The following is a 23949-nucleotide window of genomic DNA, read 5'->3' as shown; positions in this document are numbered from 1 at the left end:
CCCAGCCTCTGGTTTCTCTATTCTCCTCCAACTCACCAGAGTGGAGGAAGCATCCTCCATGGAGATGCACAGCTGTGATCCTAGCTCCATGCTTGGAACCATTTTATGCATCTTTAGTCCTTAGCACTGGGCCCAGCACACAGTAGCAAGCAATAAATATTTGTCAAATACGTGATGCTATATCTCTGTGTATCTAGAACATGACATAAAACAGAAGATAAATGGTAATGTACATTAAAAAGGGACACAGCACATTTCAGAAATTAATCAAAAATAAATCTTCTGTGAATTGAGGGAAGGAAGAATCAAAATAAAACAGAGCAGCACCATGATCATCTATGAACAAAGGACCGAAATGCTGTGTTTATAGTGAGGATAATCATGGAAACTTCTTTCCACCTCCTGATTTCTGGGTAAGGGAGGAGGGATACGGAGTTGACATTATTGTGTGGGGAAGAGACAATAATCTAAGAAGCAGGAAACCTGGGTCTTCCAAAAAAATTTACATACAGCCACTAATTGCCTTGTCTTGGAGTTCCCTCCTTTTTGATTATGCTAATGATACATACTGAGAACCTGAAAGATCCCAACGGAGAAGACATTGAAGCAGCTGTAAGGAAGAACAAGGTTCTGGTCTGAGAATCATTTATTCAATAAACATGTTATTTACTCATCAACTATTACATGGTAGGCCTTCAGATGGGGACACAGCGCTGAACGGGACAGGTGTGGTCCCCATCCTCATTAACGATGGTAGAGAGAGAATACCAGTAAGTAACAGGCTGTTGGAATACTGCATGATGCCTGCTATGGAAGGGTACCAGGGTGAACACATGGGTCACCCACCTCAGAGATGGGGGCTTGAGGAAACTGTCCCAGAGGAAGTGATATCTAAGCCAAGATTAGAAGAAGAAGTAGGGCTCAGGGAGGTGGAAGAGAAGGGACAGAGAAAATAACCCAGAGGGAAATGTGGGAAAGCATTCCAGAAGGAACAGCATGTACAAAAGGGACCATCTTTTCATGTGGCTTTGTGTCCACGTCCTCTCCGTGTGTGTGCTCTTATTTTCAGGTAAGATGATTTGTAAAATAATGTGGCACTTCTGTTAAGGCTCATTATATAGATCATTTTTACAACTGTCAGAATTCCAAAAAAGTTTTTAAATAATAATAACAATAATAAGGCTTACTTTCTCCACTTACAGAATAAAATCTATCTCAGAATTCAATCTACCCCAGGTCAGACCAAAAACATACCATTAAATTGTCTGGTGATGAATTATGGACAGGTAGGTTTTTTAATTGGGAAACATTTGATAATCCATCACTTTATCTATGATTTTCTAACCTGAGAGACCATGGTAAGGAAGATGGATAGAGTTAAACCTGTTTTCTCTTAACTTGTGACTCCTACTAAATTTTGAATTGCTCTTGAGCAGGCTCTTGAGTGTCCTACCCTTGCCTGAATGTCCCTACTACACCTAGTATAAGACAGAGTCCAGGACCTTTTATGTGCTCCTCAGTCTCTCCACCAACCCTAGGATTGCATTCAAATAAAATTAACGGCAACAGCGCACCCCACACCAAACACAACTGGGAGGCAGGACTGCAGAAACGTTAGATCACAGGCTTAGCAACAGACAGCCTGGATTTGAATTTTGACTCCGGTAGTTATTAATTGTGTGGCTATAGGCAAACTACTTAACATCTTCTTGCTTAATTGCCTAATCTGTAGAAGGAACATAAGATAGGATTAACCGGCCAGGCGCCGTGGCTCACGCCTGTAATCCCAGCACTTTGGGAGGCCGAGCGGGCAGATCATGAGGTCAGGAGATCGAGACCACGGTAAAACCCCGTCTCTATTAAAAATACAAAAAATTAGCTGGGCGTGGTGGCAGGTGCCCGTAGGCCCAGCTACTCTGGAGGCTGAGGCAGGAGAATGGCGTGAACCCGGGAGACGGAGCTTGCAGTGAGCCGAGATCATGCCACTGCACTCCAGCCTAACAGAGCAAGACTCCCTCTCAAAAAAAAAAAAAAAAAGATAGGACTAACCTCATAGCATCGATTGTTTGCCCCAAATTCAAATTCACTGAATGATCAGGTATCTGGCTAAATCTTCATCTTTTCCCAGAACTCTTCCATTAGGCCCCCTCTAAGTCAATTCAAAATTGAAGCTTTATGGTGATTTTTCTTTTGAAATACCAGTACCTGCAAATCTAATGTGTTTTGACAACCCACTTCGAGGGCCACACCTTGAACCGTGTTATCACCTGAATTGCTCTACTTCAGAAAGAATGCCTTTCACACTTACTTTCTAACCACAGCCTCTTACTCTTCTTTATTTCCTATAAGCTTATTCTCATTGCACCTCCCAGAAACTCTGAATTCAGTCACAGATTCAGTAAACAAAAATAGATCGAATGCCAGGCACTGTTTCCTTGTTTCTTTCCTTTTCTTTCATCTTATCAGATCTCTTCTGGTCCCAATTTCCTTTTCTTCCCAACCAGGGCCCTACAGTTAATTATATGAACTATTTTCTCTGCTACACCCTCAAATTCACTGAACACATGTTTTTCTGTTTGAAGTCTCAGTTTCCTCTCAGTTTCAATTAATATATGCAGAGGAAAGCATATATTAATTCTTAATTTGTCTCTTGGACAGTTTCATCTTTCTGAAGGTTAAAGAAGTAATAAGCAAAAATTGTTTGTCTAGATCCTGTACATTACTGGAGGTTACAAATTAATTTGTATTCTCACCCCATACCACATATCAAATAGGTCCCAGGTTATTTATAGATTCAACTTTTTAAAAAATCCAACTATTACAACAAACTCAGGGGATATAGTTCTCATAAGCTCTTCTTTAAAGAAAATACAAAAGACTAGCTTCAGCTAAACAAGAGATAAATGATAAAGACTCTTATAAACAGAATGACAAGTACTGAATCCACTTAATTATAGTACTAACCAAAGAACAAAATAAAACAAAACTATGGAGATTCTAAAGAGAAAACAATGTACATATTATATACTATGACAATATAGAAATGTTGTAAATAAAAAACGTTGGTGAAGGACAGGTGAAGATACTTCCTTATCATTTTTAGCCTCGTGTTAAAAGATACTACTTAATATATTAACAGGCTATATATAAATATAGACATAGTTTATTAAAACTTGTTTTTAAGAAAATAGATGTAAACACAAAGATAAATAAGCAACAATATAGTCATAGAGAGAAAAAATTGGAGCAGGGAAGTATAAATAAATATTTTAGTCACCGTCTATGCTAGGGAGTCAATAAACACTGCCGAATAAAGAAAAGATGAAGTATTTTACGTAAATATATTATACGTATAAATTTTTATGTTATGTAAAGAAAATCACGACTGGGCATGGTGGCTCAGGCCTGTAATCCCAACACTTTGGGAGGCTGAGGTGGAAGGATCACTTCAGCCCAGGAGTTTGAGGCCAGCCTGGGCAACATAGTGAGACCTCATTCCTACAAAATATCAAAAAATTAGTTGGGTGTGATGGTGCATGCTGATGGTCCCAGCTACCTGGGAAGCTAAGGCAGGAGGATCACTTGAGCCCAGGAGATGGAGGCTGCTGTGAGCCATGACTGCGCCACTGCACTCCAGCCTGGGCATTAGAGTGACCCTGTCTCAGAAAAGAAAGAAAGAAAGAAAATCACTAGAACAAAAACGCAAACCTTCCTATTTTTCAGAACAGGGCATGCTTTTAAACTTCAATGTGGTTATTCCATTTCCAGGGTGCAAATACAAGATTATACTTTCAATACTGTAATAGCAAAAGATTGAGAAAATCTATATGTCCAGCAATGAGAGACTGCTTAAAAAATCCATACAGTGAAATGCTGTGTATCCATCTTAATGGATGACTGAGGGAGTTCAATATGTCCTGAAAAGAAAAGACATTAAAAATACATCATTACACAAAAAAGCAAGGTACAGAACAATGCATTTTATGTAAAAAAGAAAATATAAGTGATATATGCATGTACACATACATATGTACACATAGGCTCTAGAAAGGTATTTATAAGGAAGATAAGAGTGATGAATTTGGGGAGGAAAACTATGTGGCAGGAGACAGGAATGAAATAGAAATTTATTTCCACACTTCATTCCTTTTTGTGTCTTTTGAATTTTGTACCATGTTTACAGGATACCCATTCAAAATTTAACAAATTTTTACAAAATGTCTTTGCATTTTACTGTTGAAAATGTTAATTTTTTCATTATGACTTTTCCTTTCATTCTATTAAGACTCAGAAATACCTCAATATTTCTTAATAATTACTTCCTTCAATTTGCTATTGTAATCATTTTTTAATCAAATAATTTTTTCTTAGCCATATATTTTTAGGTTCAATGGGTTTTTTAAATGGATTTTTAACATCCTATGGAATAAAGGTTAAAGTACAAATGGAACAACTGACTCATGTGATTTACTCAAAACTTTCAGCATTTTAATTATGGCCAATTTCTAGATTGAACACTTCAGTAGTTATATATGAATAAAGATATAAATGAATTATTAAGGTTAATGAAATAAGGACAGATTCAGCTGCATACACATGATAAGTCACATTCTTTGCCATTTCAGTTTTGGTGAGGACAAGAGATGCGTATCTTTCTTCATCACAGGGATACCTTCCTAATATTCTCTCCTACCATGAAGCACCACTGTGTCCAGAAGTTTCAGCAGCAGAGGCTAAGCTGAGAATAAAGGAAATCATGGAGAAACTAGACCAGCTGAGCCCACCCAGACCTTTCACCCACATGAACACCACCACCAGTGCTGCACACAGCACAGCCACCATCCTCAACCCTCGAGACACACACCACAGGGGGGACCAGCTGGACATCCTGCTGGAGGTGACAGACCACTTGGTGGGACATAGGAAGCAATACGGCAGGGATTTCCTGAGGGCCAGGATGTCCTCCCCAGTGCTGATGGCAGGTGCTTCAGGAAAGGTGATCAACTTCAACAATGGCACCTAACTGGTCAGCTTCACTTTGTTCTGCGGGGGCCAGATACCCCTGTCTCTGCTGCTCACCCACCCCAGTGAAGCAGCATTGGCTTTCTGGGGGACGAAACACCAAGACTGTGACAGGATCATCTTCACAGGCCAGTTTTCCAGGGGCACCTCTCAGGTCAATACTGATCGCACTCTGGTTTCAAATTCAAACGCTGGATTGTGCCAGTACCTGCATACCCAAGAAGCCTTCTACTGCTACTCAGAGGTCAGGGACCCACTTGAGCAGGCAGTCTGTCCTTTCTCAGATCTCAACCTCCGTGCTGGGAGATCCACTGCTTTCTTCAAAGCTGTCAGACAGGGACATTTACCTCTGCCAAGGTTTCTGCTGCTTTTTGTTTAGCTATGCCCTGTCCCCAGAGGTGGGGTCTACAGAGGCAGGCAGGCCTCCTTGTGCTGTGGTGGGCTCCACCCAATTCCAGCTTCCCAGTGGCTTTGTTTACCTACTTAAGCGTCAGCAATGAGGGGTGCCCCTTCCCCAGCCTCGCTGCTACCTTGCAGTTAGATCTCAGACTGCTGTGCTAGCAATGAGGGAGGCTCCGTGGGCGTGGGACCCTCTGGGCCAGCTGTGGGATATAATCTCCTGGTGTGCCCTTTGCTAAGACCCTTGGTAAAGCACAGTATTAGGGTAGGAGTTACCCAATTTTCCAGGTGTTGTGTGTCTCAATTTCCTTTGGCTAGGAAAAGGAATTCCCTTTCCCCCTTGCACTTCCCAGGTGAGGCGATGCCTCGCCCTGCTTCAGCTCTCACTGGTCAGGCTGCACCCGCGAACCAGCACCAACTGTCCAACATGCCCCAGTGAGATGAACCCAGTACCTCAGTTAAAAGTGCAGAAATCACCTGTCTTTTGTGTTGCTCAAGCTGGGAGCTGGAGGCTAGAGCTGTTCCTATTCGGCCATCATGGGCACACCCCTTGTTGCTCTTTTGAAGGGATTTTTTGTGTGTGTGACTCAATCTCCTTCACTTCAGCTCTGATTTGGTTATTTCTTGGCTTCTGCTAGCTTTGGGATTTGTTTGCTCTTGATTCTCTAATGCTTTTAGTTGTGATGTTAGGTTGTTAATTTGAGACCTATCTAACTTTTTGATATGGGTGTTTAGTGCTATTAATTTCCCTCTTGACACACCTTAGCTGTGTCCCAGAGATTCTGGCATATGGTATCTTTGGCCTCATTAGTTTCAAAGAACTTCTTGAATTCTGCCTTAATTTTATTATTTACCCAAAAGTCATTAAGGAGCACGTTATTCAATTTCCATGTAATTGTATGGTTTTGGGTGAATTTCTTAGTCTTGATTTCTAATTTGATTGTGATGTGGTCCAAGAGCCTGTCTTTCATGATTTCAGTTCTTTTGCATTTGCTGAGGAGTGTTTTACTTCCAATTATGTGATCAATTTAAAAGTATGTGCCATGTGGCAATGAAAATAATATATATTTTGTTGTTTCTGGGTGGAGAGTTTCATAAATATCTATTAGGTCTATTTGATCTGGTGCTGAGTTCAGTTCCTGAATACCTTTGTTAATTTTCTGTCTCAGTGATCTGTCTAATATTGTCAGTGGGGCATTAAAGTCTCCCACAGTTATTGTGTGAGAGTCTAAGTCTCTTTGAAGGTCTCTAAGAACTTGCTTTATGAATCTGGGTGCTCCTGTGTTGTGTGTATTGTATTTAAGTTAGCTAGATCTTTTTGTTGAATTGAACTCTTTACCATTTGAATTCTTTACCGTCTTTGTCTTTTTTATTTGTTTGTTTTATCTTTCCTGGCTTAAAGTCTGTTTTGTTAGAAACTGGGATTGCAATCCCTGCTTTTTTTCTGTTTTCCATTTGCTTGGTAGATTTTTCTCCATTCCTTTATTTTGAGCCTACGTGTGTCATTGCATGTGAGATGGATCTCTTGAAGACAGCATACTAATATATCTTTGTTCTTTATCCAACTTGCCACTCTGTCTTTTAATTGGGGCATTTAGCCCATTTACATTCAAGGTTATTATTGATATGTGGGGATGGATTCTGTCATCATGATGTTGGCTGGTTATTTTGCAGACTTATGTGGTTGCTTTATAGTGTCACTGCTTTGTGTACTTCAGTGTGTTTTTGTAGTGGCTGGTAACAGTCTTTCCTTTCCATATTGCTTCCTTCAGGAGTTCTTGTAAGGGAGGTCTGGTGGTAAGAAATTCCCACAGCATTTGCTTATCTGAAAAGGATCTCATTTCTCCTTCACTTATGAAGCTTAGTTTGGCTAGCTATGAAATTCTAGGTTGGAATTTCTTTTCTTTAAGAAATATTGAATATTGACCCTCAGTCTCTTCTCAGTTGTAGGGTTTCAGCTGAGAGGTCTGCTGTTAGTCTGATGGGCTTCCCTTTGTATGTGACCTGGCCTTTCTCTCTGGCTGCCTTTAACATTTTTTCTTTCATTTTGACCTTGGAGAATCTGATGATCATGTGTCTTGGGGATAATCTTTTTATGAAGTAATTTACTGGGATTCTCTGCATTTCCTGAATTTGAATGTTGGTCTCTCTAGCTAGGTTGGGGAAGTTCTCATGGCTGATATCCTGAAATATGTTTTCCAAGTTGATTCCATTCTCCCCATTTCTTTCAGGTACACCAATCAGTTGTAGATTCAGTCTCTTTACATAATCCCATATTTCTCAGAGGTTTTGTTCATTCCTTTTTATTTTTTTGTCTCTATTCTTGTCTGCCTGTCTTATTTCAGAAAGCCAGTCTTCAAGCTCTGAGAGTCTTTTCTCTGCTTGGTCTATTCTGCTATTAATACTTGCATTTATGAAATTCTTATAGTGTGTTTTTCAGTTCTATCAGGTCAGCTACATTCTTCTCTATACTGGCTATTTTGTGTGTCAGTTCCTGCATGCTTTATTATAATTTCTAGCTTCTTTGTATTGGGTTACAACGTACTCCTGTAGTTCACTGAACTTCATACCTGTCCATATTCTGAATTCTACTTCTGACATTTCAGCCATCTCAGCTTCAGCTGGGCTTCAAACTCTCGCTGGAGAGACGATGCGATCCTTTGGAGGAAAGAAGGCACTCAGGCTTGTTGAGTTTTCAGCATTCTTTGCACTAATTCTTTCTCATCTTTGTGGGATTATCTACCTTCAATCTTTGAGGTTGCTGACCTTTGGATTTTTTTTCCTTTGTCCTATTTGATGACTTTGAGGGTCTGATTGTGGTATAAGGCAGATTAAGCCAGCTGGCTTCACTTCTGGGAGATGTTAGGGGGCCAACACTCAGCTCCCAACTCCTGGAATGCATGCTTTAACTGTGGGGGACTTGTACTGGGCCTGACTTTGTTCTCTGGGCTGCAGACTGTGTGTGCTATTGCACTAGAGGTGGTATCAGCTTGGGGTGGCACAGGTCTGGGTGCCTTCTCTGTGCCCCATAAGCAGGAGTGATCACTCAGGGTGTGGGATGATTCCCTGTTTTCTGTACAGAATCAGTGCAAATGTGGGGCACTGGCTAGGTGGGGCTTCCTGGCTCTGTGCCGGCCAAGGATTTGTCTGCAACAGCCATCACTGGGCGTTAGTAGGGATGCATACTACACTCCTACTGGCAGGGCAAATGAAGCAAAACCCACCCCTGCAGACACACATCAACCAAGTGATGTGGGGAGTTGCCATGGCCTCAGGGGAAGCTGCAGTATGGGGAGGAAATTTGCAGGCTGATGTGTGGCCATAGACGCCACCTCTCTGGAGTTTCCACTGGTCAGGCACAGTCTACAGGCACAGAAGCTATGGTGTGGGCCTCCAGAGCCCCCCGAGACTGCCCTGTAAGCAGGTAAGGCCAGGCTGGGGCCCTGGGAGAGGCCAGCAGACCAAAGAGTGCTCAGGTTGGACAAGCCCTGTCTGATGTACAAGACTACCCTGCAGAGATCAGGTCTGACAGTACGGACATTTTCATTTATTGTGTTGGATACACTATGGATCTTTTCAAACTAGAGACCAGTGTTCTTAATTTCAGAAATATTGTATTATTATTTCTTTGATAATGGCCTCCCTGCCAATTTCTCTATTCTCTTCTTCTGTAATTCCCAATACTTCAATATTGTATCTCTTGGATTTATCTTCTAAGCTTCTTAATTTTTAAACTTTATACCTCTTTATTTTTTGCTATATTTTCTGCAAAATTATCTTGACATATCTTTTGGCACTTCTATTGATGGTTTTTTTTAAGTCATCAATTTTTTTCATTTTAAAAAGATCCTACTTGTTCTTTGAATATTCTTTTTCACAGAATTCAGTTGTTTCCTGGATACAACATTTTCCCTGATTTCTATGAATATATTCATTTTATTACTAATACACATTTTATTTGAAGTTTTATTTTATTCTTGAAATTGTCTCTGTCTCTTCTAGGTTCCTTTTATCTGTGTGACTATCTGGTTTCTCTTTCACACAGGAAATGTTCATCAAATACCTGAAATCCTTAGCCATCTCCTCATACCATTATGATATCCACTTAAAAAGCCACCTGGATGCTCTATGTATATGGATGGGACTGATTAATACGACAGTCTCACTGTGCAGTGATGAGGTGGCAAACAGGTCTATTCATCAGGACTTACACCCACAAATACCAGCATCTGAAGCTTTTGTCTTGGCCTGCTCAATTTCTTATGAAAAAAAAAAAAGTATCTAATCTCTGAGGAGTCCAGCTCCTAGCCAAAATCCTACTGTGTGATCTTTCAGGCCCAATCATAGGTGCCACAACCACTTTATCTGGGAGCCTTGAAGACACCTTTGTCTACTGTGACTCAGTATTCACTGTTTTTCCACCCCTAGCCACGTGGCTAAATAAGTAAATAAATAAGTAAGCAAGCTGGGGATAATAATTCTCCCAGGAAAACTTAAGGAAACAAATCAAACTCTTTCGGAATTCACACACAGAAGCCAAACCACATAGGTTTTTCATGTAACGTCCTACCAATCACAAGATCACAATATAGAATTACACAAGAAAACCATCTACCATAAGCAAAAATAGAAGGATTTCATGGAATTCGATCTCCAAGAAATTCATATGCGAGTCATCATTGAAGACTATAAGCATTTAAAATTACAAAATAGAATCAAATCTATGTGAAAGAAGAAACTAGGAAAAACATCACACAGGCTGGCAAAAGTACTACACAATACTTCCAGATATGAAAAATATAGTCATTAAAATAGCAAATAACAGTAACATTACAAAGTCCCATCATCTTAGAAAGTCCCTAATCTTATAAATTCTGTGGATGGGTCAAACAGCATATTAGACAAAGATGAAGAGAGAAATAGTGAAACTGCAGATAGACCTGAATAAATTACTCAGAATATAGTGCAAAGAAGATGGAAATATAAAATAGAAGGCTAGAGACATAAAGTATATAATGAGAAAGCCTAAAAAGAGCCTTTTTTGGGGGGAGTGGAGAGAAGAATTTGAAAAGATAATTAAGAATTTTCTATAAGAAACATGTGAATCCTTAGATTAAGATTCCCAGTGAGTCCCAAGCAGCATAAAGAGAAGTAAATCTACACCTAGGCACAGTACAGAACACCCAAGAGATATAAAATGAGTCTAAAATTTCTTGTATTCACAATAGAATGAACGCTGGTACTTTTTCCTGAGATAGAGAACAATGAAAGAAGTCCAGAGTTTGGCTGGAAAGAACATGAACTTGATATGGGATATCTTACTTTGGGAAATCTCTGGGCTGTCAAGGGTAGAAGCCAAGTACTCGCTTGTGGAAAAATCTTCTTTCACATTATTTGTCTAAGACAGGGTTTCCTAACCATTGCACTATTGACATTTTGGGCTGAATAATTCTTCGGTGTGGGAAGTTGTCTTGTGCATTGTAACATGTTTAGCAGCATCTCTGGTCTCTACCCACTAAATGCCAGTTAGCACTCCTCCTAATTGTGAAAAACAAAAACTAGATATCCCCTAGAATACAAAATCACCTCTAGTTGAGAACCACTGGTCTAACAGAAGATGGTGATTTGGTATATACAGTATCTACTGAGAAGCTACAGGTTTTTGGTTTTTTTTGTTTGTTTGTTTGTTTGTTTTTTATGTTCTCATGGATACATTGAGATACTAACTCTCTTCCAAAGCCCTTCTTACCTCCAAAGCCCTTCTCTCTGATCTTGAGCCACAGTGCACTTCATTTGACAGCTCTCCTGGCCTTCTTGGAGCTTTTCTGATCCATTAGCCCTGGAATAAATAAGGCACTGACTTTCATAGTCCCAAAGATTCCTCCCTGAATCTTTAAGTCCCTATATTTGAACAGCAGAACAGTCATTCAGAATTAAATGGTTTTTGTAACTTGTAAAATACCTTAAATATACTACAATAACCATAAATATTATATTCTCTCAAGTTAAAAGGTCATTCAAAGATAACCTGACATTTGTGGTGATTTCAATGCTTAAGGGAAAAACCGGCTAATTGTCTCTTCCCCTTTCTTGAGGGTTGATTCTGTACATTGAAATAATGCAAAGCTTTGAATCCACTGAGGGCTTGGAGAGTAACCCTAAGTCTGCTTTTTGCTGTAAGGGGTAGTGCTTAGAGCAATGGCTTCCAAATTGACTGGATGTCTCAGAATCACCTGGAAGAGCTTTCTAAAAACAGAAACTATCCAGTTTCTACACTGAAAATTAGGTCCGGGGTGGGGTTCCAAAATCTGTATTGTTTTAAAAAAACTTCCCATGCATACTGCTAGGTTTCAGAACTACTTTAAAGGATGGACATCCCTACTCAGGTGAATAACTATTCAGCTTCATCACTGACATGGCCCTAAAATAATGGTTTTCTGTGTTGTAAGTTAGAGTTGTTGTTAAAGATGTCAGCATATTCCTAAATAATTCATGGTTCAAAGAGAGTATCAAATATAGAAACTTCAAACTGCAAATATAGAAACAGAATAGAAAGTCTAGAAAAAGACCAACAAAATACACTCAACTGATTTTCAACAAAGGCACCAAAATAATTCCATAGGGAATGGACAGTCTTTTCTGCAAATGGTGTTGGAACAACTGGATATCCAAATGGGGAAAATAAAAATGAACCCTGACTTCTCCTTCATACCAATTCATACCACTTCATACCAAACATAAAAATTAATTTGGGAAGAATGATGAGATCAAGCACAAAACTATAAAGCTGTAAGAAGAAAATAAATTTACAATATTTAGATAGGTAAGGATTTCTTAAGTAAAACACAAAAAGCAAAGATCTTCTATTCTTCAAAAGACACTGTAAAAAGGATACAAGACAAACTAGAAGAAAATATTTACAATACATAAATATGACAAACAGCTTATATCCAGAATATGTGGAGAACGCTTACAACTCAAATAACAAAGAAAACAGACAACCCAATTTTTTAATGGACAAAAGGACTGAACTAACCTTTCACCCCACAAAAAGTATATGAATGGCCAATAAGCACTCAAAAAGATGTTCAATATCATTATCCATCAAGAAAATACAAATTTAAAACACATGATATGCTACTTTGTACCCAATAAAGTTACTAAAACTTAAAAGACTGACAATACCAATTATTAATATCGATGTGGAATAAGTGGAAATCTCATGCATTTCTGTATGTAATATATATGGTACAAACACTAGAAAACATTTTGGCAGTTTCTGATAAAATTAACCATACCCCTTGGCCCAGAAATTCCAGTAAATATGCACCCCCCAAAAATGAAAACATGTCCACAGAAAGATTTTTAAAGGAATTCCTATAGCAACTTTATGCATAATAGCCAAAAAACTGGAAACAACCCAAAAGTTCATCTAGAAACAGGGTAACAAATTGTGGTATAGTCATACCATGGAATGCTGCTCAGCAATTTAAGAAAAAAAAAGAACGAACTGCTGATATAAGCAACACTATGGATTAACCTCAAAATCACTTTGCTGAGGGAAAGAAGCCAGACACAAAAGAGCACATACTATAAGATTTCATATACACAAAGCCCAATAATCAATGAAATGAATCAGTAGTGACAGAAATCAGCAGCAGTTGTCCATGAGGATTTGGAACTGACTGGAAGGTGATGGGAGAGAACATTTGGGGTAGTGAAAGTTTCTGTGTCTTGGGTGGTGTGTTGGTTACACAGACACATGTATTTGTCAAAACTCACCAAACTGTACAATTAACATATGTGCATTTCACTCTGCATACAGTTTACTTCATTAAAAAACTAATCTAATTGTACCCTTAAGATATGTGTATTTTATTGCTTGTAAACTATACTTATTTGTTACAAAAGCTTAAAAATGCAGTTACAGGCTATTAAATCTATAAATACAGCAAAATCTACAAATCAAAACTGATATGAGGACAAATACATTCAGAAGAAATTTTACAGTCTTAAATATATTCATTTTAAAAACAGAAAATCAAAATGAATTTGAAAAATGGCAAAAAAACAAGATGAGAAACCTAAGATATCAAGAGAAATTATTAGAAAATAAAAATAGATTTGATAAATACATCCAAGAGCTAATTTCTTTGCAAATATCAATAAAATGGACAAACCTCTTACATATTTAAACAACAGAAAACACATTCAAAACATTAAAAGCACGAATTAGGCTTTATTCATAGATATAGAAGTATGTTACAATGGTGTAAGAAATTTAAACACAGTAACCTAAGCTAAAAATTCTGAAAATAAGGATAAGACACGTGATTTTCTAAAAACACATAAACTTACAGAAAAGACTTGAGAAAATAGTTCATCTGGATGTCAATAATCACGGGAGAAGTTGAAATTTTTGCCTAAGAAATAACTCCAAAAGCAGTACCATGTCCAGACAATTTTACAAGTGAGTCCTATTGAAGCTTCAAGGAAAGATAATTAACATGCAATTTAAGTTGTTCCAGAGCAGAGAAAAAGATGGCACACTTCCAATTCATTTTCCCAAACCACCAATACTCTAATACCAAAGCCCACACATAAATACAGCACAAAAAAGGAAATCACAAACTAATCTCACTATTAATATAAATAACATGCTAATCCACTAGCATGTTAAAAACACCAGTCAATTAATTAGTCACATCAATACCTCTGAAGATTAAAATTAATTATTTCAATAATTGCAAAGATTAAAAATAATTAAACTGAAAGCAATATTAAAATAAATACAAAAGCCTCCTGAAAATAGAAGAAAACTTCCTTAATCTAATAGAAAATAGTTATTGCATATTGATAGCCAATATTATGGTTAATGATAAAATATAGAGTGTAGTCTCATTAAATTCAGGAAGAAGAGCAGTGTGTTCATTACTCTTTTGCATTTTTCTGTAAGTTATAGCCAATGTAATAAAGGACAATAATTTTTTAATTGATTATTTTTTTAATTAATTATTATGGATACATAATCGTTATACACATTTATACAGTACATGTGACACACTGATACAAGCATACAATGTCTAATGATCAAATCAGGATAATTGGGATATCTATCACCTCAAGTATTTATCATTTCTTTGTGTTAGAAACATTCCAATTTCACTCGTTCAGTTATTTTAAAATGTACAATAAATTATTGTTAAATGGGGACAAATGTCTCTCTGTTTTCAAGTGATTCTTCTCTATATGGAAAAACCTGAGTAAATAAAATGAAAATGTACTAGTAGAAGTCAGTAAGATAACTAGTTTAAAAAGATACAAAAGTCAGCAACATAGATATAGATATTGACATCAGTACAGATAATAGATATAGACATAGATCTCAACGGTAATCACTTAAGAAATTTAACAGGAAAAAAGTTCCATCTTAAACAATAATCAGAAACATGCAATACATAAGAAACATCCTAACAAGAGATGCAAAACGTCTTATATAATGAAAACTACCAAACTTCACTGAGGCCCAAAAAAGACAATCTGTTTATTAGTACGTTTAATAACATAAACATAAAGCAATTTAAATGAAGATACCAATGAAATGCTTAAGAAGTAAACTCAATTATTTCAATGTTCATGTGAAAGAATAAACAAGTTATAACTGACATAAATTATTTTAAAAGATGCTTAATAGCATAATAAAATATGTGGAATATCTTTGTATTTTACCAAATACAGTTGTTCATTGCTTAATAACAAAGATATATTCTGAGAAATGCATCATTAAGCAATTTTGTTGTTGTACAAGAGTGTACTTACACAAACCTAGATGGCATAGCCTACCACACACCTAGGCTATATGATATTGCCTATTGCTCCTAGGCTACAAACCTGTACAGCATTTATACTGTTTTTATACTATATTTATATAGTATTGAATACTGTAGGCAACTGTAACACAATGATAAATATTTGTGTATTTAAACATATCGAAATATAGAAAAAGTACAGTAAAAATATAATATAAAAGATGAACAATGGTACCCCTGTATAGAATACTTACCACAAATGGAGCTTGCAGGGCTGGCAGTTGCTCTGACTGAGTCAGTGAGTGGTGAGTAAATGGGAAGGCCTAGGATATTACATGCACTATGATAGAGTTTATAAACATTTGCACTTGCTGTACAAAAACACTTTTTCTTTATATCTTTATTCTATAAGCTTTCTGCTAATTTTAAATTCTTTTTCTTTCTTAATTTTGCTAAAAATTAAGACACAAACACACACATTACTCTAGGCCTACACAGGGTCAGGATCATCAATATCACTCTCTTCCACCTTCACATCCTATCAGACGGTGAGCTGCTCAGCGGCAGTAACATGGGGGGGTCATCTCCTATACTAACAATGCCCTCTTCTGGAATATCTCCTGCAGGACCTGCCTGAGGCTGTTTTAATAAGTAGAAAAAGTACATGCTGAAATAACGATAAAAAAGTATCATATAGTAAATACATAAACCAGTAACATAATCGTTTATTATCATTATCAATAATGTACCATGCATAATTACATATGTTATACTTTTATATGACTGGTAGCACAGGTTTGTTTACACCAGCATCAGCACAAATACATAAGTAATATTACATTACAATGTTATGATGGCTACTACATCACTAGGCAATAGGAATTTTTCAGCTCCGTTATAATCTTACGAGACCGCCATCATATATATGGTCCATTGATCATCAAAACATCATTATGCAGCAGCTGACTACCAAAATATACTATAAAGACACACATATTAGAGTAATTGGGTATTGTAACAGGGATAAAAAATCAAGAATCAGAACAAATTATATATAACAACTACTTCTACGATTAAAAAACAAAACAAAACAAAAAATGTCGAGGAGGTGGAACAAAATGGCCAAATGGAAGCCTCCTGTGATCCTCCCCACTGCAGGAACAACAAATTGAACAACTATCCATACAATAAAGAACCTAAAGAACCAAAAATCAGGTGAGGGATATCACAGTACCTGGTTTTGTTCGTTTATTTGTTTGTTTTTTTGAGACGGAGTCTCGCTCTGTCTCCCAGGCTGGAGTGCAGTGGCGCGATCTCAGCTCACTGCAATCTCCGCCTCCCAGATTCAGCCACTCTCCTGCCTCAGCCTCCCAAGTAGCTGGGACTACAGGCGCCTGCCACCACGCCCAGCTAATTTTTTTGTATTTTTAGTAGAGACGAGGTTTAACCATGTTGGCCAGGATGGTCTTGATCTCCTGACCTTGTGATCCACCCGCCTCGGCCTCCCAAAGTGCTGGGATTACAGGCGGGAGCCACTGCACCCCTCCCACAGTATCTGGTTTTAACATCATATTAAGGAAAGAGAAACTGAAGAGGGTAGGAAAGACAGTCTTGAATTGCCTACACCACCCTTTCCCCAGTAGCAGTGGCATGGGATGGAGAGAAAAATCTGTGCGCTTGGGGGAGGGAGAGCACAGTGATTGTGGGACATGGCATTGGAACTAAGTCCTGCCCTGTCACAGAGGAAAGCAACGTAGGACAGAACAGCTGGCACCCACAGAGGGAGCATTTAGACCAGCCCTACCAAGAGGCAAATTGTCCATACCAGAAGTAAGGACCTGAGTTCCAGCAAGACCCACCAACATGGGCTAAAAAGCTCTGGGGTGGGCTCCTAAATTAATTTGAAAGGCAGTCTAAGCCACAAGGATTGCAACTCCTGGGCAAGTCCTGGTGCTATGCCAGGCTTGGAGCCAGCTGACTTGGGTTACACATGACCAAGTGAGATACCAGCTGCTGTGCCCAGGACAGGGCTTGTGTCATCTGTCTCCCAACCCCAAGCAGTGCAGCTTGCAGCTCCAGGAGAGACTTCTTCCCTGTGCTCAAGGAGAGGAGAGGGACAAGTAAAGAGGACTTTGTCTTGCAACTTGGAAACCAGATGAACCACAGTGGGATAGGGCACCAGGCAGAATCCTACAGCCCCCATTCCAGGTCCCAGCTCCCAGACATTTGTAACACACTCTGGGGAATAAGGGAACCCCTTGTGTTAAAGTGAAAGACCTAGTCCTGGCGAAATTCATCACCTGCTAACTAAAGAGCCCTTGGGCCCTGAATAAGCTAATAGTAGCCAGGCAGTACTCACTTCAGGCCTTGGGTAAGACTCAGAGCAATGCTGGATGCAGGTGTGACCCAGCACATTCTCAGATGTGGTGGCTCTAGGAAGACACTGCTTCTGCTTGAGGAAAGAAGGAAGACTAAAGGGAACTCTGTCTTGCAGCTTGGGTACCAACCTGGTAACAGTGGGGCAGAGCACCAAGTGGGCTCCTGGGGTAGGGGCGGCCATGAGGAGAGACCCTTCTGCTTGAGGAAAGAGTGGAGAAAACTTTTGTCTCGTGGCTTGGGTCCAGTTCAGCCACAGTAGAATAGAGCACTAAGGTTCTCAACTATAGTCCCTGGTCCCTGAATGGCATCTCTGGACCCACCAGCAGCCAGAGAGAACTCACCGCCCTGTAAGGAAGGACATAAGCCTGGCTGGATTTCCCACCTGCTGACTGTAGAAGCTCTTGAGCCTTGAGTGAACATAGGCAGTAGCCAGGGAGTGGTCAATGCAGGCCGTGGGTGAGACCCAGTGCTGTGCTGGTTTCAGGTCTGATCCAGCACTGTCCCACTGGTGGTGGCCACAGGTGTGCTTGTGTCACTCCTTCCCTAGCTCCAGGCAACTCAGCATAAAGACAGAGATTTTTGTTTGTTTGGGGGAAAGTAAAGAAAGAGAACAAAAATGCCTGCCTGGCAATCCAGAGAATTCTACCAGATCTCACCCAAAACCACGAAGGTGGTACCTCTGAGTCTACAAGAGCCATAGTATTACTGCATTTAGGGTGTGCCCTAAAGCCAATATGGCTGCAGTGACCAAAGACATCACAACATCCAAGTTCCTCTGAGTACCTGGAAAGCCTTCCCAAGAAGGACAGGTGCACACAAGCCCAAACCGTGAAGACTACAATAAATACCTAACTCTTCAATGCCCAGACACTGAAGAACATCCACATGCATCAAGAACATTCAGGAAAACATTAACTTACTAAATAAACTAAATACACCGTAACAAATCCCAGAGAGGAAGAGATACGCGACCTTTCAGACAGAGAATTCAAAATAGCTGTTTTAAGGAAGCTCAACAAAATCCAAGATAACAGAGAAGAAAGTCAGAATCATATCAGATAAATTTAAAAAACAGATTGAAATAATTAAAAAGAATCTAGCAGAAATTCTGAAGCTGAAAAAGGCAATTGGTCTATTGAAGAATGCATCATAGTCTCTCAGTAGCAAAATGATCAACAAGAAAGAATTAGTTAAGTTTGAATACAGGCTATTTGAAAATACACAGTCGGGGAGACAAAAGAAAAAAAAAAATAAAAAAGAAGAAGGTATGCCTACAAGATCTAGAGTCTCAAAAGAGCAAATCTAAGAGGTATTAACCTTAAAAAGGAGGTGGATAAAGAGATAGGGGTAGAAAGTTTATTCAAAGGGATAATTACAAAGAACTTCCCAAACCTAGGGAATATATCAATATTCAAGTACAAAAAGGTTATAGGATACCAACCAGATTTAATCCAAAGAAGACTACCTAAGGCATTTAATAATCAAACTCCCAAAGGTCAAGGATTTATAAATGATCCTAAAAGCAGCAAGAGAAAAGAAACAAATAACATATTATGGCGCTCTAATATGTCTAGCAGCAGACTTCTCAGTGGAAACCCTACAGGCCAAGAGTCAGTGGCATGACATATTCAAAGTGCTGAAGGAAAAAACTTTCACCATTGAATAGTCTATCCAGCAAAAATATCCTTCAAATATGAAGGAGAAACTAATACTTTTCCGAACAAAAGCTGAAGGATTTCATCAATATCAGATCTTTTCTATAAGAAATGATAAAGGTAGTTCTTCAGTCTGAAAAAAAGGAGGTAAATGAGCAATATGAAATCATGTGAAGGTATTCACTAATAATAGTAAAAACACACACACACAAAACAGAATATTATAACACCATAATTGTAGTGTGTAAACTATATCATGAGTAGAAAGACTAAATGGTGAACAAATAAAAAATAATAACTACAACTTTTCAAGACAGAGACAGTATAAGATATAAATAAAAACAATAAAAAGTTAAAAAGCAAGGAGATAAAGTGTAGTATTCACATTAGTTTAATTTTTGCTTGCTATTTTGTTGTTTGCACAATCAGTGTTAAGTTGTCATGGGTTCAAAATGATGGGTTATAGGATATTATTTGAAAGCCTCACAGTAACAAATCAAAAATCATACAACAGATATACAAAATAAAAAGCAAGAAGTTAAAACATACCACCTGAGAAAATCACCTTCACTAAAAGGAAGACAGGAAGAAGGGAAAGAAGGAAGAGAAGACCAGAAAGCAACCAGAAAACAAATAACAAAATGGCAGGAGTAAGCCCTTGCTTATCAATAATAACATTGAATGTAAATGAACTAAACTCTTCAATCAAAAGTAACAGAGTGGCTGAAAGGATAAAAATAAAAAGATCAAATAATCTGTTGCCTACAAGAAACACACTTCACCATAAGACATACATAGACTGAAAATAAAGGGATGGAAAAGGACATTTCATGCTAATGAAAACCAAAAAAGTTTGTAAGTATGAATAGCTACACTTAAATCAGACAAAACAGATTTCAAGACAAAAACTATAAAAAGAGACAAAGAAGGGCATTATATAAGATGGTCAATTCAGAAAGAGGATATAACAATTGTGAATATACATGTACTCAACATTAGAGCACCCAGATATGTAAAACAAATATTATTAGAGCTAAAGAGAGAAAAACATCCCAATACAATAATAGTTGGAAAATTTAACACCCCAATTTCAGCATTGGACAGATCATCCAGACAGAAAATCAACAAAGAAACATTGGGCTTAATCTGCACTATAGATCAAATTGACCTAATAGATATTTAGAGAACATTTCATCCAATGCCTGCAGAAAACACATTCTTCTCAGCACATGGATAATTCTCAAGGATGAACCATATGTTAGGCCACAGAAAAGCCTTTAAAGATTTTTTAAAAACTGAAATTATATCAAGTATCTTTCTGAAAACAATGGAATAAAACTACAAATCGATAATGAGGGATTTTTGGAAACTATACAAATACATGAAAATTAAACAATATGCTCTTAAATAATAAAGATCAGAGCAGAAATAAAATTCAAACAAAAAATACAAAATATCAACAAAATGGAAAGTTGATGTTTTTAAAAGATAAACAAAATTGACAAACCTTTGGCTCAACTAAGAAAAGAAGAAAGCAGACCCAAATAAATAAAGAAGAAAAAGGAGACATTAAAACCAAAACTACACAAATTCAAAGGATCATTAGAGGGTACTATGAGCAACCACATGCCAACAAATTGGAAAAGCTAGAAGTAATTGATAAATTCATAGACACATAAAACCTCCCAATATTAAGCCATGAATAAATCCAAAATCTGAACAGGCCAATAACAAGTAATAACATTGAAGCCATAATAAAAAGGCTCCCAGCACAGAAAAGCCCAGGACCTGATGGCTTCATTGCTGAAGTCTCCCAAACGTTTAAAGAATGAATAGCAATCTTACTCATACTACTCCAAAAAATAAAGAAGGTGAGAACACTTCCAAACTCATTCTATGAAGGCCGTTTTACCCTGACACCAAAACCAGACAATACTATATCAAAAAAGGAAAACTAAAGGTCAATATCACTGACAAACATTGATGGAAAAATTCTCAAGAAAATACTACCAAACCAAATTCAACAACACATTAAAATGATCTTTCATCATGGCCAGGTGGGATTTATTCCAGGCATGCTAGGATGGCCCAATATTTGCAAATCAATGTGATACATCATATCACATACAAAAACCATATGATCACGTCAATTAATGCTAAAAAAGCATTTGATAAAATTCAACATCCCTTCATGATAAAAACCCTTAAAAAAACTGGGTATAGAAGGAATAGACCTCAACACAATAAAAGTAACGTGCCACAGACCCATAGCTAGTATCATATTGAATGGAGAAAAATCTTAAAGCCTGTTCTCTAAGATCTGGAACAAAACAAGCATGCCCAGTTTTACAACTGTTGTCCAGCATAGGATGGGAAGCCCTAGTTAGTGCAATCAGACAAGAGAAACAAATAAAAGCCATCCAAACTGGAAAGGAAATTTTATGGCAATTAGAAAAGAAGAAGTCAAATTGTCCTTGTTTGCAGATGACATGAGCTTGTATTTGGAAAAACCTAAAGACTCCACCAAATAACTATTAGAACTGATAAGAAAATTCAGTAAACTTGCAGGATACAAAATCAACATACAAAAATCAGTAGCATCTCTATATACCAACAGTGAACAATCTGAAAAAGAAATCAAGGAAGTAATTCAATTTATAATAGTTAAAATAAAATTAAATACCTAGGAACAAATTTAACCAAAGAATTGAAAGCTCTCTATCATGAAAACTATAAAACACCGATGCAAGAAATTTTTTTCACACAAAAAGGAAAGATATTCCATATTCATTGATTGGTAAAATCAATATTGTTAAATTGTCCATACTGCCCAAAGCAATCTTCAGATTCAATGCAATTTCTATCAAAATACCAATAACATTCTTAACAGAAATAGAAAAAAAACCTAAAATGTATATAGGACCACAAAAAAGACCCAGAAGAGCCAAAGCTATCATGAGCAAAAATAACAGAAGTGGAGAAATCACATTGCCTGACTTCAAGCTATACTACAGAGCTCTTGTAAACAAGACAGCATAGTACTGGCATAACAAGAAACACACAGACCAATAGAACAGAATAGAGAACCCAGAAACAAATCCATACGTCTACAATGAACTCATTTTTGACAAAGGTACCAAGAACATACATTGGGGAAAGGACAGTCTCTTCAATAAATGATGCTGAGAAAACTGGCTATCCATATGCAGAAAAATGAAACCACCCCTATCTCTCACCATAAACAAGCATCAAATCAAAATGGATTAAACACTTAAATCTAAGACCGCGAACTATGAAACGACTAGAAGAAAACACTGGGGAAACTCTCTAGGACATTGGAGTAGTCAAGGATTTCTTGACTATAATACGTAATCACAGGCAACCAAAGCAAAAATGGACAAATGGGATCATATCAAATTATAAAGCCTCTGTACAGCAAAGGAAACAATCCACAAAGTGAAGAGATAACCCACAGAATGGGAGAAAATATTTGCAACCTACTCATCTGACAAGGGATTAGTAACCAGAAAATGTAAGGAGCTCAAACAACTCTATAAGAAAATATCTAATAATCCAATTTTAAAGTGGGCAAAAGATTTGAACAGACATCTCTACAAAGAAGACATACAAATGGCAAACAGTTATATAAAAACATGCTCAACCTTATTGATCATTAGAGAAATGCAAACCAAAACTACAATGAGATATCATCTTACCCCAGTTATAATAAAATGGCTTTTATCCAAAACACAGGCAATAACAAATGCTGGTGAGAATGTGGAGAAAAAGGAACCCTTGTACACATTGGTGGGAATGTAAATTAGTACAACCACTATGAAGAACAGTTTGGTAGTTCCTCGAAAAAACAAAAATAGAACTATCATACAATCCAGCAATTCCACTGCTAAGTATATACCCCCCAAAAAGGAAATCAGTATATTAAAGAGAAATCTGCACTCCCATGTTTATCGCAGCATAGTAGCCAAAAGTTAGGATCAGCCTAAGTGTCCATCAACAGATGAATGGGTAAAGAAAATGTAGTACATATACACAATGGAGTACTATTTAGTCATAAAAAAGAATGAGGTCCTGTCATTTGCAACAACATGAATGGAACTGGAGGTCATCATGTTAAGTGAAATAAGCCAGGCACAGAAAGAAAAACTTCACATGTTCTCACTTGTGGGAGCTAAAAACTTAAAACAATTGAACTCATGGAGATAGAAAGAAGGATGGTTACCAGACACTGGGAAGGGTAGTATGTTTGGGAAGTGGGGATGATTAATGGGTATAAAAATATAGTGGATAAACAAGATTTATTATTTGATAGCACAACAGGGTGACTATAGTCAACAATAACGTATTGTACATTTAAAAATAACTAGAATGACCAGGTGTGGTGGCTCATGCCTGCAATCCCAACACTTTGGGAGGCCAAGGTGGGAGGATCACTTGAGGTCAGGAGTTCGAGACCAGCCTGGTCAACACAGTGAAGCCCCGTCTCTACTTTAAAAAAAAAAAAAAAAAAGACAAAAATCAGCCAGGCATGATGGTGGGCACCTGCAATCCCAGCTATTCGGGAAGCTGAGGCAGGAGAATTGCTTGAACCTGGGAGGCGGAGGCTGCAGTGAGCCGAGATCGTGCCACTACACTCCAGCCTGGGCAACAGTGTAAGACTGTCTCAA

At 37.8% G+C, this 23949-nt stretch overlaps 1 pseudogene; it reads left to right on the top strand.

The window, feature by feature from the left end:
* Positions 1-996: 996 nt before the first annotated feature.
* LOC112605962 overlaps positions 997-23949 on the top strand; it is a 37170-nt pseudogene continuing 14217 nt past the window's right edge.

Source organism: Theropithecus gelada, chromosome 14 (assembly GCF_003255815.1).
Source record: "Theropithecus gelada isolate Dixy chromosome 14, Tgel_1.0, whole genome shotgun sequence".
Taxonomy (NCBI): Eukaryota; Metazoa; Chordata; class Mammalia; order Primates; family Cercopithecidae; genus Theropithecus; species Theropithecus gelada.
This window is presented reverse-complemented; position numbering and strand designations above follow the sequence as displayed.